Below are 15681 nucleotides of genomic sequence, written 5' to 3' on the forward strand. Positions count from 1 at the left end.
TGTTAGCGTTTTTCCAAGATTCCGGTACGCTCGAGGTCATGAGGCATTGCGTATACAGGGTGGCCAGTTTCTCTAGAACAATCTGTCCACCGTCCTTCAACAAGTCTGCTGTTACCTGATCCTCCCCAGCTGCCTTCCCTCTTTGCATATCTCCCAAGGCTTTCTTTACTTCTTCCGGCGTTACCTTTGGGACTTCGAATTCCTCGATACTATTTTCCCTTCCATTATCGTCGTGGTTGCCACTGGTACTGTATAAATCTCTATAGAACTCCTCAGCCACTTGAACTATCTCATCCATATTAGTAATGATATTGCCAGCTTTGTCTCTTAACGCATACATCTGATTCTTGCCGATTCCTAGTTTCTTCACTGTTTTTAGGCTTCCTCCGTTCCTGAGAGCATGTTCAATTCTATCCATATTATACTTCCTTATGTCAGCTGTCTTACGCTTGTTGATTAACTTCGAAAGTTCTGCCAGTTCTATTCTAGCTGTAGTGTTAGAGGCTTTCATACATTGGCGTTTCTTGATCAGATCTTTCGTCTCCTGCGATAGTTTGCTCGTACCCTGTCTAATGGAGTTACCACCGACTTCCATTGCACACTCCTTAATGATGCCCACAAGATTGTCATTCATTGTTTCAACACTAAGGTCCTCTTCCTGAGTTAAAGCTGAATACCTGTTCTGTAGCTTGATCTGGAATTCTTCTATTTTCCCTCTTACCGCCAACTCATTAATCGGCTTCTTGTGTACTAGTTTCTTCCGTTCCCTCCTCAGGTCTAGGCTAATTCGAGTTCTTACCATCCTGTGGTCACTGCAGCGCACTTTGCCGAGCACGTCCACATCTTGTATGATGCCAGGGTTACCGCAGAGTATGAAGTCTATTTCATTTCTAGTCTCGCCGTTCGGGCTCCTCCACGTCCACTTTCGGCTATCCCGCTTGCGGTAGAAGGTATTCATTATCCTCATATTATTCTGTTCCGCAAACTCTACTAATAACTCTCCCCTGCCATTCCTCGCGCCTATTCCATAATCCCCCACTGCCTTGTCTCCAGCCTGCTTCTTGCCTACCTTGGCATTAAAGTCGCCCATTAGTATAGTGTATTTAGTTTTCACTCTACCCATCGCCGATTCCACGTCTTCATAGAAGCTTTCGACTTCCTGGTCATCATGACTGGATGTAGGGGCGTAGACTTGTACAATCTTCATTTTGTACCTCTTATTAAGTTTCACAACAAGACTTGCTACCCTCTCGTTAATGCTATAGAATTCCTGTATGTTACCAGCAATATTCTTATTAATCAGGAATCCGACTCCTAGTTCTCTTCTCTCCTCTAAGCCCCTGTAGCACAGGACGTGCCCGCTTTTTAGCACTGTATATGCTTCTTTTGGCCTCCTAACTTCACTGAGCCCTATTATATCCCATTTAGTGCCCTCTAATTCCTCCAATAGCACTGCTAGACTCGCCTCACTAGATAGCGTTCTAGCGTTAAACGTTGCCAGGTTCATATTCCATTGGCGGCCTGTCCGGAGCCAGTGATTCTTAGCACCCTCTGCAGCGTCGCAGGTCTGACCGCCGCCGTGGTCAGTTGCTTCGCAACTGCTGGGGACTGAGGGCCGGGGTTTGATTGTGTTGTTCATATAGGAGGTTGTGGCCAAGTACTGCACCAGGGTTGCCAATCCTGCTCTGGTGAGGGAGTGCGTTACCGGTTCTGGTCACCGGGATCAGGCCACACTCCAGGCCTGTTTGTGCAATTTTATCAACACGCGGATTTTTTTTTAATTTGTTTTTAATCCGGTGGAAAATTGCCGGCACCGGGATTCGAACCACGGACCTCTTGCACGCGAGGCGGGTGTTCTACCTCTACGCCACCGCTGCAATCTACACACGATCTTTCACATAACCCCAAAAAGGAAACCGCGTGGAGAGAGGTCAGGTGACCCAGCCGGCCAATTTACAGGACTGTGCCTTCGAATCCATTGCACATAAAAAGTCACATTCAGACAGTTTCGCGATTGGCTGCTGCTGTGTTCTGGTGCTCCATCTTGCTGATACCACAGAAGTGGAAGACGTGACAGCGGGACTTCGCTGAGAAACTCATCCATCAGGCCTTCAAGGATTTCGTCCACTTAACGCTGTCCGGTCAATGTGTGATCGAAGAAGATGGGACTGACTATAGCAGCGGTGCAAATTCCTCACCCCAATTGAACGACCACTGGTACTTCTGCCCATTGCCCTTTACCCAGTGTGCATTTTAGTCACTCCAATAGTGTGCATAATGAAAATTTACCTGGGCGTTTCTTCGAAAATTGACTACATCTGTGCACATGATATTGCTCAAAAAGTCCGGTGACTCGTCGGCTTTTGTGAAGGCTAAATTCTAGAAATCTAGGCGATTCTACAGGTCCCTCGTCTTCCAAGCATTAGTGCTGGTTGAGGTGGTACGGTTAAAAGGCCGTACGCTAGCATGAGGGTTTGAAGCCATAAATGCTAGAACATCCGGGCGAACATCCGAACATCCGTACAATGGTAGAGTCCTACGCCACTTTTTCTTGAAGCTGCCGGTTTGTGTCAAGTTTTCATCATTTCTGATGATAGTCGAAGCGTTTGGTCTATCGCCACACTTCTCATGACTAATATATAGTTGTGGCCTTCCTCCTGTTGCCATATTCAGCTCCCGACAGAGAGAGAGTGTGTGTGTGAACTTTAATGAGAGCCAGCAGTTTGGTCAGCTGGTCCTAGGCCTCCTACGATGGGACATCGAGGTGTTCGTAGGAATCGCTGGGTAGCCCGTTCGCTGGGTAGCCCGGAGTTGGTCGTCGAGATGGGAGCTGCGCTGAGCGGCGTGCCATCTCGACGAGAGGGTCACGGGATTAAGGTCTGGGTATTGATGTTTGCACTCCCAATGCATGTGGGGGAGTATTGCTGATTGAGTTTTACAGATCTTCCACGTGTGACATGGGTAGATGTCGGGGTATATGATGTGATAGCGTGTGAGGGAGGGGTATGTATGGGTCTGCAACAGGCAAAGGGTGGTTGCCTGTGCTCTGTTTAACTTTCGGTGAGGGGTGGGGAAGGTTCTTCTTTCGAGGTAAAATGACTTCACTAGGTCGTTGTATTTTGTGAGGTGGCCGCGTCCTGCGGGTGCACCTGCACGGTCTACGGCATGGTTGACTAGTCCTAGTTCTATGGAGCGTGTAACCTCGTTGAGGTTGGTGGGGTGCGGGTGCACATCGCCGGCGTGTGGTGGGATCCAGACGAGGGTGATTTGATTTTCAGACGAATGCGGGGCTTCTTTAAAATTAAAATTAAATTATGGGGTTTTACGTGCCAAAACCACTTTCTGATTATGAGGCACGCCGTAGTGGAGGGCTCCGGAAATTTCGACCACCTGGGGTTCTTTTACGTGCACCTAAATCTAAGTACACGGGTGTTTTCGCATTTCGCCCCCATCGAAATGCGGCCGCCGTGGCCGGGATTCGATCCCGCGACCTCGTGCTCAGCAGCCCAACACCATAGCGACTGAGCAACCACGGCGGAGAGATATGGAGTGATTGTTGAGAAATACGACCTTTGATGTAGTTGTTGATTGCTGTGCTAGAATCACTCAGTATGGTGTGACAGGCTGGGTAAAGAGTGGCCAGGGAAATGGCCACTTCCTCGACCGTCTCGGAATTTTGGGTAACCATGCTGGCAGCATGTCGGAGCAAGTCGCCTGCTGTGGTAACCACCTGAAAGCGACGTCCATCTTGGTATTCAGCTGCGTCGACGAAGCTGACCCCGTGGCGTTGGCATGAGCTTTGATGAGGGAGGTAGCTCGTGCCTTCCTGCATTCTTTGTTGTGGTCTGGGTGCATGTATTTGGGAATAGGGTCGGCGTGTATCCAGTGCTGAATGTCACGTGGTATTGGGTGTTTGTTTCCATATTGGCGGTGGAAGGTGATATCAGGCTTGGTTAGAACGCTGCGGCCCGTTTCCGTGAGGGTAAGCCGCTACAGTTGGGATCGACGTTGCGGTTCGATTAACTCGTCTAGTGTGTTATGGATACCTAATTGTAGTAGAACTTCCGTGCTGGTGTTATTGGGTAGTCCTAAGGCCTGCTGATAGGCTCACCTGTTGATGATGTCCAGTTTAGTCTTTTTTAGCTTTGTACCAGTTGAGTAAGGGCGCACGTAAGTAAAGTGACAGATGATAAAAGATTGCACAAGGCGGATGAGGCTTTCTTCCTTCATGCCCGCTCGTCTTTTTTTGTCACTCGTTTCAACAGTCTGGATGTATTAGCAGTCTGTTTAGTGATCTTGGAGATAGCCGTAGAGTTGCCTCCATTGGCATCTATGGTGATACAAAGAACGCGTATAATAGGGACCACTGGTATGGGTCGGCCATCCCTCCGGTGGAGTTAGATTTCCTCGCATTAGCGTTTATTCGTGGATCCCCGTGGGGGGCGTCCACGGAGTGAGGCAGTATAGGGGAAGCTCCGACTTCTCAAAGGAGCAGCGGAGTCCCTGGCCTTGAAGATAATTTTCTACGATGTCAATGGTGTCTTATAGAGCAGTTTCGATTTGGCCGTCACTGCCCTTCGCAGCCCATTTGTAATGTCGTTGGCGTATATGGTGTGTTCAATGCCGTCGAGTTCTTGTAGTTCTTCGGCTAGTTATGCAGCTACCGAGGCAAGAACCATTTTTACCGTCTGCTCATCAGAGAAGAACATAGCGGCTAGGACGAAACGAACCACACCTTGACGTAATAGTTCTGCGGAAACCCGCAAGATGGAGAGGAGTGATTAATAAAGAGAAAATGGGACATCCATGCAAACGTAGCTAAGTGCTACTAAGGAAACCCATACGGGCCCCTCGAAAGAAAAGCTTCGCTGTTGACGAAAAGTTGGTCCTGGTCCGGGACTCGAACACGGGGCCACCGCCTTTCCAGGGCAGCCGCTCTACCATCTGAGCTAATCAGGCGGCTAGCAGATGGCAGGCGAAGTCGAATTTATGAGCAACTCAGAAGCAAAGGCAAGAGTTTGACGTAATAATTTTCCCTTTATTAATTACTCCTCTCCACCTTGCGGGTTTCCGCAGAATTATTACATCAAACTATTGCCTTTGCTTCTAAGTTGTTGATAAATTAGACTTCGCATGCCATCTGCTAGCCGCCTGGTTAGCTCAAATGGTAGGGCGGTTGTCCCGGCCGGGTTCGAATCCCGGACCAGGACGAACTTTTCCTCAGATGCAAAACTTTTTTCGAGGGACCCGTATGGGTTTCCTTTGTAGAACTTAGCTACGTTTCGGTGAATCAGAATCAGAATCGGTTTTTATTGAGATCATTAGAATGATTACAAGTTGTTAATATTCAGGAGGAGGTACCGGAGTCAAAGACTGCAATGGGATCTCCTTTACAAAGTAAACGTAATAAAACAAAAGTACAGCGGTTTTCAACAGATTGTTAACATAGAAAAATTACAGGTATTAATATGAATACCATGATTGCAGAATTACATATGCATAAATGTCATGAAAAAAAGCACTGTAACACAATCTCATTGACAACTGATAAAGTAACTGCGTAGATGACATGACGAACACAGTAGAATTTGTTAACTCGAATGTATATGTGAGGCAGAAACAGAAACCTAACGGTATGGCAATGAAAATGAAATGAAGGCACCCTGAAAAAATGGTTGTGAGTATGGACTAGGCATCAGTATTCGACAGAATGTAATCTTTTAGTTGTTTCTTGAATTCGTGAATTTTAAGTGTTTTTACGTGTAATGGTAGTGTGTTCCAGAATGCGACAGATGAAAAATGGACGCTCTGTTTCCCATAATTAGTATGTATTTTAGGTAAAATGAAGTTCCTATTTATTGCAAACCTGGTAATATTAGTATTTAATAGAGAAGATTGTGGTAACGAGCTATCGCATTGTGTGTAATGGATTTGACGGAACAAAAAGGTGCCTAGATTATATTTAACGAGTTGTTTGACTGTAAGAATGTGATTAGTTCGTAAAAGATATGAGGCGTTGTTGCTATATGGGCTAAATGCAATTATCCTAATAGCCTGATTCTGTATAATTTGTATAATTTCCCCTTTAATAAAAGCACACCTTGAAACATTTTCACTGACGTGAATTCGCTTTTGTTAATTGTGATAGGAATTGTGTAAAAAAAAAAACGTCCGTCCAATTTATCTATGCTAAGACAACAACTATCAAAGCTTGTTTCCAACGAACAGCAAACCCGACGTGTTACTTCAGCCGAGGCGCGGCAGATAAGGTAGATAAGGAAAACATAAGGATAAGGAAAAACATCGTTCACGATGTTTTTCTTTATTTGCTTTATTTCGTTCAGGCTAACTCAGAGGGAGCTTGTTTGAGGGTGCTTCTTTATGATGCAGGTGGGACCGCAGTCACGTGTTTTTTTTTTTTTTTTCATATTTCGCGGGGTTTACTTATCGTCAGAAAAGATTAGTAAGAACTTAGTATGTCGTTGAATATACCGCAATTAGATGTCCCTTGGCTGTGCTTACAAATTTCTCACTGACACTTTTTTAATTAGGATATTACGTCTTGAGTTAGAAAATGAATTACAATTACCTAAGTAAATCCCAGTAATGAAAAAATTACTGGCAGCTACTCTACTGTACCCGGAACAATATGCACTGGGTTTTTATCGAGTAACGTAATTGCTCTTTTTATTTAAGTTAGGTGCATGATAGCTAACTGGGACATCCTCTATAAGTTTATGAGCTCTGCGTGCAATTGCGTGAATGTTTCCATTCCTAATAAATGTTGTAAACTATGAGCAGAGTTCTTTTTTCATATGAGTCATTAGCATCGCTTAATGGAAAGAGAAGCGATACTGAGACACATCATTCACGTTCATTTCACACACCGATGATAAAAGGCTCTGCCGAAGGGGTAACTAAAGCCTACAGGTTTTTTTCAGTGTGAAAAAAGCACGCAAATCGCTTTGAAGCCAGGTGAACATACAGCAACATATTCATTCTCTATGCATAAGCTATACATAGCTTTAGAAATAAATGTTAATTGGTTACCCCTTTCTTTTTAAAAATATAATAAACTTTGTCTTGTGTATATATCTAAATATATTGTATGTGTGCATGGTGTTTACAGTGGAAACTTTAAACAATGTTGATGTAAGAAAATATGGATGAGGCAGCCGCCGCTGGTACTTCTAATGCACTTGTTCTCGTATTCTCAGGGTTTGCAGAAATAAAGCAAAGTAGGAATTAAAATCACTGCACGTTCGCGCCAACATTGATGTAGTAAGCTATTAGCCACAATAACATTCTAAGTGAAAATGTCAAGGCAAGTCAAAAAAAACCTCAAATGATGTGGGTGACAAAACTCTGGCAATGACACGTTAGGTGGGAGGGGGAGGGGTGTTGGTTTCGTCATCGCCAGGTGCGGAGGGGGGGAGGCTGAGTCCCCCCTCCGGAAAACTGTGGAGGTGTCTCGGGCCCCGGAGCCACCTCGTAGTCGGCGCCTATGAGTGCGTCTGATATGAAACGGGCTCAAAATGTGTTGCATAGAAACGTGCATTGTGTAGCCGCCTTGCTTCTTCGAGTGGAGTGCTTTGTTTGATCTTGTAGAAAAATGAAAACAGCGTGACTAAGTGCTTGTGGTAGAAACGAACGACAGATAGAATCATTTGCTGTTTTTCCTTGTAAACTTGCTGTTCTTGGCACGGGGAACCGGTCTTCGGTGGCTTTAAAGCCCAAAAGATGTTTTACCATGGAACGCAATAACACCTGCTTTATTCTGCAAACCTTGTTCTATGCTTACGTCAATATGGTTCGAGAAGTTGATTTACGCAGCGAGGTATACTCTAAATGTCATATTGTGTACTTCTCTAGATGTCTTTTCGCAGCCTAGTCCAGAAAGGTTCTAGGGACTCTATCTTGATGAGAAAAGTTTCAACTGCATGCTTAGGTTCGGCCTCGTTTTTAACCTATGGTACTAAAGACGATCCAGTCATTCCATATTGCTAAGAATACGGAAATTTATTGCGACCGATGAAATGAACATGGAGGAATTTGCTTCTTCTGATTCTACCACACTAAGGTTACTATGACGCACTCACTAAGACGTAGCATCCCTTTTATACGATTTGTCTAGCTGAGCATCATGAACTCATCAGCTTACCGCCAACAAATTACTGCGCGTGATTTTTTATACTTTGGTCTAAAATATTGTGGAGATGTATTTCGAGTTTGTGGAGTAAGATGCGGATTACCAGAGGACAAATACGACCGAAACTAATTGAAACATTTCATGTGCAAGTACAAGCGTTAGCTAAAGCATTTGTTTAGAGAGCAAACAGTTTAGAAAGCTGACTTTACCAAAAGAAAATCATGAGATGCCTCAACAGGTCATCCTACGCCAAGCTAAATAAGCAGGCAATATTCTACGGCTGCTGACTTCTCAAACAGATGTTTGGAAGAAACCTCTGCTGCATGCATTCAGAGGTATGACAACATTTTGCGAAGATTCAGATAGTATTCGTCGCGAGAAGAATTTTTAGAACGTAGCGGATGCCTAGGTTTTCTGCTAACCCTATAGTGTACGTAAAACTGTAAACCACAACACTCGTCATTTCGTAAATTCCGCATCGCTTTAACAGCAGTGCCACATGATGAACATAACGGACGGTTAGTTCAGAAGCTACACCTCGCTGATTTAATTTCCTGTCTAGCCATGTCCTTGGGAAACTGACGAGTAAATCAAGAAGCTACATTTCAACTGTCACGTGTAGAGCAAGAACACTTTTGGGACTCGAGAATTCGTTGCGTTTGTGATTCAAACCCCCAGCGGATGGTCATAATCTTACTTGCCATATACTTGGCGAGCTTGAGTTTGTGAAATGCGTGGAGGAGTTTCGAAAGACAGCTCGGCCCTTTATTTGTAATAGCAGCTGTTTCAACTTCACGGATGATCAAACAATCGCTGAGGTGAAGTCTCGCTGTAAGTAAATCCAAGTGGACACGTGAGACATTGAGTAGTATTCAAAGAAAACAATTTATTTGCCAGCTGGAAGAAATATACTACACAAACGAAAAAAAAAACATCGGTGACGTCATCCGCGAAGCAAGCGTGTGCGTATTTACAGCAGGAGTAAGTGCGGAAGGAGAAAGGGTAGCACTAACAGAAAATGGACTTCTAGGTCAGAAACGATGCATCGTTCACCCGTACAGAAAACATTTCTCGACCTCTAAGGCCACGCACCTGTGTTGCGCACAGTGCGAATGGTAACCCCCGGTAAAGGAGGAAACAACATCAAAACATACTACAAATGAAACTGTGATGTGTCAAGTTCACATGTTCATGTTGTCTTGTATTGGAATGTGCCGATATGGCAGTGGCGCACAGCTGACGGGTTAGGGGAGGCAACAGCGGGGGTGATGAATGAAAAAAGAAAATCAGTTGGTTGAAAAACAGGCAGAAGAGCAAACTATGTAGAAAGATTAGGTTCCACCGCGCCTCCAGTCAGGGACTCATCGTTTCCACCGGCATATATACGTATATTTTTAAAACAATCAAGCGGTTAGTAGCCGCCTCGTGACTTGACCCGCCAGTGAAACATGGGTTAGCGTCTTAACAGCAAGTCGAGAGGAAAAGCAATACGTTGTCGCAGTAACACGGGGAGGTCGAAGTAGTGTCAATATAAATTAGAAAGCTTCGTGTTCATTCGTCTCAAACGCCTAAGGAACGGAAGCGATTGCCCTGAGAAAGTCGGGACAAACGACAGAACAATACATAGGGGCAGTAGTTAGTGCACCACGGCTACTGAATGCCAACAGCGAAGAGCGGTATTTAAAAAAAATTACATATCAGTCAACAGCGAAGAACGTGAAACAGTGAGAGGTTTGTTACATAAATACTTATTAACACACAACATGAAACCAGTTCACGACTAGCAGGAGAGCAGAATGTAGCGGCAGGAAGGATGTTGGGGGGGGGGGGGGGGGGGCGTCGGGTAAGGGTAGCGGCTCCTGGACTGAGGTGAGGACAGCTTAGTTATCGACATTCGCTCTACATTCACGAGTCCAAGCACACAAAAACTGTGTTCCTAAAGGCGCACTCACACGGTCAACAATCGTACGTTCAGGTGAGGTGGATGGGGATGATGGCCGTGATGGTCAGTGGAAGGTAGGGAAGGAAGAAGGTTCGGGGGTTCGTAGAGGAGGGTCAAATGTCGAGGACATGACAGGGGAACACGGAGGTGGGGAATGTGATGAGTCCGTTGGTCTGCTCAGTCCTTCGGTTTGACAATGGGGTGGTTTCCGACTCGGGGGAGTGGCGTGGGGGAGCCGCTCGCTGGCGACACTACCACCAGCCGTGTCCACCGCCGCCGCCACCACCGCCTCCGAGGAAGTGGGCGCCTCCAGACACGTAGCCGCCGTGTCCACCGCCGTGTCCACCGCCGTGTCCGCCGTAGCCGTGCGACTCGGGCAGGATGACGTGCTTGTAGGCGCTATGCGATTGCACCGCGTAGTAGGCCGGGTAGTGCACCGGTACCTTGGTGTGCTTGGTGATGTGGAAGGGGATGATGGGTATCACCTTGGGGTGCAGCGCCTTGGCGAGGATGAGCAGCTTGGCGATCTTCTTGTGCTTGAGCTTGTGGAAGGCGCGGGCCTCCTGCACCGCTACTGTGGCCACGAGCAGAGCGACCAAGGCTAGCGCCACTATCCTTCTCGACTGCTGCATGGTGGTGTCGGGCTGCTGCTTACTGCCTCTGCAGAATAGGGGCCCCTTCGCTGGCGCTTCGTCGCCGATTCTTCGCTCGGCTTGTTCTCGCCTCTCGCTGCTGCTGCTGTTTGGACAAGTGGAGTGCTGCGAGTGCTTCCCCAGAAGTGGAAACGCTGCCTTCTTATACCCGCACGACTCGGCTGCCTCGCCGGCTGACCTATATGAAGTCATTTCCATTGACATGGTAAGGAAGCCGCGACAACGCCTCTTCCACACACACACACACACACACACATACACACACGCCGCCAGAGAAGGTGCGCGTGGTGAGGAGGTGCAGCTAAGAGAAGTAAAAGAAGTGTAGTATGATGAACCAACTGGCTTCCCTCTTTGACTTTCTCCCTCCCAAGCCCCCTCCCTTCTCGGGATCACTGCACTGTTGTCCCTGGAGCCAAAAAAATCCACCGGCGAAGGAAAGAGAGTGGCGCTGAGAGTAGGCTCCTCCGGTGCCTGCGCGATGCCCGGCTGGCGGTAGTGCGAATCGTCGGGACCCCTCCTTCTTTCGCCCGCCGCCCCAAAACTTCTTCCCGCACCGACAACTCGAAATAGCATCCGCACGGTGGTCCACATATGCAAGCGCTGCGGCCACCGATCGCCGCCGCGAAGCGCGAGGGCGAGGTCCACACAAAAGCAGCAGCAGCGGCGTCGGCGAAAAACGCTTCCTGCTCGCTGCCGCTGGTCGGTCGGACGCCCTTGGTCCGCCTTTCCTGCGCGCCGTTTCCCGCCACCGGCGGCGGTCACGGAAAACGGCTCACCGCCCGCTGCATCCACGGGCGAAACGATGAGGGCCTGGAAATGGACAACGACGCCCGCAGCACCCCCTTCTCCCCCAAACTATTTTTTTTCTTACGCTTTCCCGGCACGCTGGCGGCTGGAAAAGACGTTTTCCTTTGCCGCCGTACCGTCCACTTTCACTGCCGGCCAGGCCCGGCGGGGGAAACGTGCCGGCAGCAGCCCGGAGCAGCAGGAAAGAACAGAAAGAGCGAACGCCCGGCGGAGACGATCGACCTCGCTCTCGCCTTCCCCCCCCCCCCCCTCCCCCGTTCTCCGGAGCCTGGAGAGGAACAGCTGCCGGCTCTATCCGGAGGCTGCTTCCTATCAGCCAACGAAGGGAAGGGTGTTATACGCGCGCGCGGCCGAAAAAGAAGGTCAGCTTTCTTCTTCTTCTCCTGTGCCAACACCGCATCACTTGTAGGACTGACAAAAAAGAAGAAAGTCGAAAGACGGGCATAGAAGCGGGACTCATAGTACGTGTCGCATATACCCGTCGATCGGTCCGGCAGGACGACGTGTGTCGGCAACGCGCGCTGCCGCCCCAGCCGAGCGCGGGAGTCGAGCATCCCCCCTCCCTTCCCCGCCTCCCACTGCGCCGCTGTTCTCCTCCTCGCTGCTCGGTGGCAGCGCCGAGCGTGTTTGTAGAAGAAAATGGATCACGGCTCTCTAGGGCTGAGAGCGCGCTCGCGTACGTGCATGCATGTGTGTATATATTTATATATATCTCCACCTACCTAGGAAGTGAGAGTAAGGTAACGGGAGTCAGAAATAAACTTGGCACGGGCCCCCTTTAATCGCTGGCCGCACTGCCTCCGAAAAGGGGAGACAGACGGTGTGCAGCGGGAGGCCAGGCGAAAAGCCGGGGTATTGAGTCTGCAGGCTGCGTGCCGGCGCCGTGCCGCTTATTAGGAAGCCGTTGTTTGCGAGCGGCAGATGTTGCTTCCTCGAGACGCCTTCCTTACCGCCGCCCTTTGTTTCCTCTTCACCCCCGCCGCTGTTCGCTCTTGCACACGCACCCGTGCCAGGCGGCACAATCTAGAACCTTCTCCGGTCATCGCGGAGAGACATCGCATACGCGCCTATAAGCGCGCCGGAACGCGACTATGCAGCGAGGAAACAACGCAAGGAAAATGCAGCGCACACTTGTCACAGTTTGCCTCTGTGCGCGTGTACCCGCGCACCGCTCTGACGCGGGCGTACTTAAGCGGGCACGCACGCAAATAAACATAGTGAAGTTGGAGCTGGCATTCCTTGCTTTCTCGTATCCTTGGCCTTCAGACGCCGGCGCCTGCCGACGCAGCGATAGCGAGAGGAGATTCGTCGTTCGGTGATTGTCTTCTCTTGGTTTTCGCATTCTTTTCGTTCTCTCTACCAAGCGTGGCTAAACCTGAAAGTGCAGCCAAGACAAGGCCACGGTCATCGGCGCACGAGGTCGGCATCCGCAAGGCGGCACCACCATCGCCCGGTGAGCAGCGCTGCCATACTGCAGGTCACGTGGGGTTCCGGTAGAATGAGGAGTGGCAAACGGATGGTCTGGTCAACTATACCTGCCTAGGTGGCTCAAGGTGATTGTCAGAGCGTCGATCGCCTCTCGTGAGACGCAAGCTTCATATCAGAGAAATGGGTTGTTCTGTTTACGGTGACTACGAAACATGACACAAATGGCGTTCGGTGCCTGAAGCTGAACCTGTGTGTTCCACACACGTGGATACCTGTTGCGCTTGAGAACGTCCGGCTCGAGGTAAGTAAAGCATGCATGCATGGTTGATGTGCTTCATTATGCATCGTGTCGCATGTGCTGCATTGGGTATGTCGCCCTTCCTCATTTGACAATTTGCTTTCACAGAATACTCAGCTGTTAATTCAAGCTTGAAATTCATCCAATTGTAGAGCCGGGGGTCGATGCTGAATGCAATAACTGTGGATGGTGTCACTGTTTGCCGTCGGTTGCGTCATATAGCATTAAAGAATACGTTGTGTGTAGTTCGACCCTAGCGCATACCTGCTGATATCGTTCTTTGAGATACCACATAGTATCATAGATATGTTCTAAACAACATAACATCGCTTATTTTTAGATAATTGCCACAATATGTACCCTTAAGTCGCTAGCTAACTTTTTAAGTCATAAGGACGACGCTAAGTTTAGGGTACTGGAAAACCACCACCGGTTATAATTGAACGCACTGCTTCGGAATGGTGAACATACATTTTTCATCACTTCACAACCTGAACACTATGCATGGAGGACCCCGTAATCCTCGTGTTGGCAATAAAATTGCGTCTGCCTCGTCTGTGCTCGTTACGTTGTAGTGGTATTCTCTGCATGTGACGTAGACGTGGTAACTGTGATGATGACGTCGTCCTATCATCGTCTCTTCGGTGCAGAAACATGTATTCTCTAGCATACGTCCCGCAAAGTTGCGAGCTGTAACTGGCTAGTCGATTACCGTCCCCTTATACATTCATTTGGTTTAGATTGTGCGCTAATACGCTACACTGCAAATATGGTTACAGCTGCGAGCTTGATCCAAATAACAGCATTCGTTTACCAGCTTAAGAATTTTTTTTAGTTGCGATTAACGATGGACTGTCGATAAGTACGCCAGTCAAATTTACACCACTGATGTGAAGCCAGTGCAGAAGGTTGATGTTAGACACATAATGTAGTAAGAACTTATAATTACAGAGCAATTATATGTCGATATAATGAACAATCATTCACATAGCCTTCTTTTAATAAAAATTGCTCGCAGACTTTCTCAAAGCACGTTCTCAAGTTGGCCATTCGCTGCAAGCATTAGAAGAAAGGAAAACGAAGTTCTCGCCATTGATAACCGAACGTAGCGCTTGTAACATCCGGTCAAGCTCGACAGTGCCTTCACCAAAGGGTGGAATTGCGTAGAACTGAACGAAGCGGCACTAAGTGGTCAAACCTTGCAATTTGCTCGAGGTACAACGTCAGACTTTCTTTTTCCTTGCCAATGCTGGACTGTGCCGGCAAAAACAAGGCACGTACGCACAGGTGTGCATCATGACTAGAGGAGTGATTTTCTCTTTGCACTACGCCAAAACAGCGCGCAATCTAGCTGTGCAAGACAACGGAACGAAACTGCGGATGCATAAGGGCCCATCATATCGCAGTGGTGATCGAACTTATTTAACTTCGGCGCCCCTCGTTTTTTGGACCGAGTTGCAAAACCCCAATCAGTGATTCTAATTTTCAAATTTGTCTTCATTTGGCCTAGAACAAGTGAGCGAATCTTGATACAAATAGATCTACACTCATCTAACGCTTCCTCGTGACATAAATATATGAGTATTGTATCCACGAGCTACATTCCCCATTACCACCAAGGGCGCGCATATAGGAACACAATATGACGTTGTAGGAAGCTGTGAGCTGCAACATTATAGTCACAAGCTTAGGGCTAGCCTTAAGCGGTAGTTTATCATCTTTAAGACGATGAGTTAAGATAAATGCACGCCACTGATATTTAAGTAGAGTCATCTACTCATAATGAGGAGGAGAAGGAGGACGGAACTTCATTATTGCAGAAACCGTTGCGCGGTTTATTCCTGGGTGGTTCCCTCTGACAGGGCTCCACTGGCGATCGCGGCTCGCCGGGCCTCATCGACTGTCGCCAGTTGGCTTTCCAGGTCCAGTTCGGAGAGTCTCGCCTCCAAAGCTCACGTAGTGAGTGCGTGTGATGTGACTCGTGGCGAAATTGCGTCGCCCGGACGGTCGGTGCATTCGTGTGTTACGTGCGCGACTGTCGCTGTGTGGTTGCTACACCAGGAACATATCCGGGACGTACATCTGCCTGGGGAGACTGCGTGTAGATGAGACAAGTGTGGGTATGTGTTCTTTTGCAGGCGGCGCCAGTCCCTTGCCTGGAGTTTATTGAGAGCTTTGTGTGGGGTAGCGTATTGTGTTCTTTCGGTACGTTGGTGCTGCAGTATTTGTTGACTTGTGGTTAATAACTTGTGGGCCGCTCGTCGACCTGTCGGGGGCTGAAGAACGGTGTGGTCTGCCGCTCGGCTAGTGAGACCTCGAGCTGCACAGTCCGCCTCGTTGTTACCCCGCAGGCCTTCGTGCCCGGGGCACCAGACTATACCGTGGGTCCACTCTAGTGAGCGAC

The 15681-nt window shown here is 48.3% G+C and overlaps 2 long non-coding RNA genes across 2 annotated transcripts in view; one reads left to right on the top strand and one right to left on the bottom strand.

The window, feature by feature from the left end:
- LOC139059129 (uncharacterized) overlaps nucleotides 1-15681 on the bottom strand; it is a 129737-nt gene that overhangs the window by 46363 nt on the left and 67693 nt on the right. The gene's annotated exons all lie outside the window — the stretch shown is intronic.
- LOC135897618 (uncharacterized) overlaps nucleotides 12453-15681 on the top strand; it is a 40983-nt gene continuing 37754 nt past the window's right edge. Inside the window, exon 1 of the long non-coding RNA XR_010563101.2 lies at nucleotides 12453-13280. This is a non-coding gene — a long non-coding RNA (uncharacterized lncRNA). The remainder of the gene's footprint in view (nucleotides 13281-15681) is intronic.

This window comes from Dermacentor albipictus, chromosome 4 (assembly GCF_038994185.2).
Source record: "Dermacentor albipictus isolate Rhodes 1998 colony chromosome 4, USDA_Dalb.pri_finalv2, whole genome shotgun sequence".
NCBI classification, from domain to species: domain Eukaryota; kingdom Metazoa; phylum Arthropoda; class Arachnida; order Ixodida; family Ixodidae; genus Dermacentor; species Dermacentor albipictus.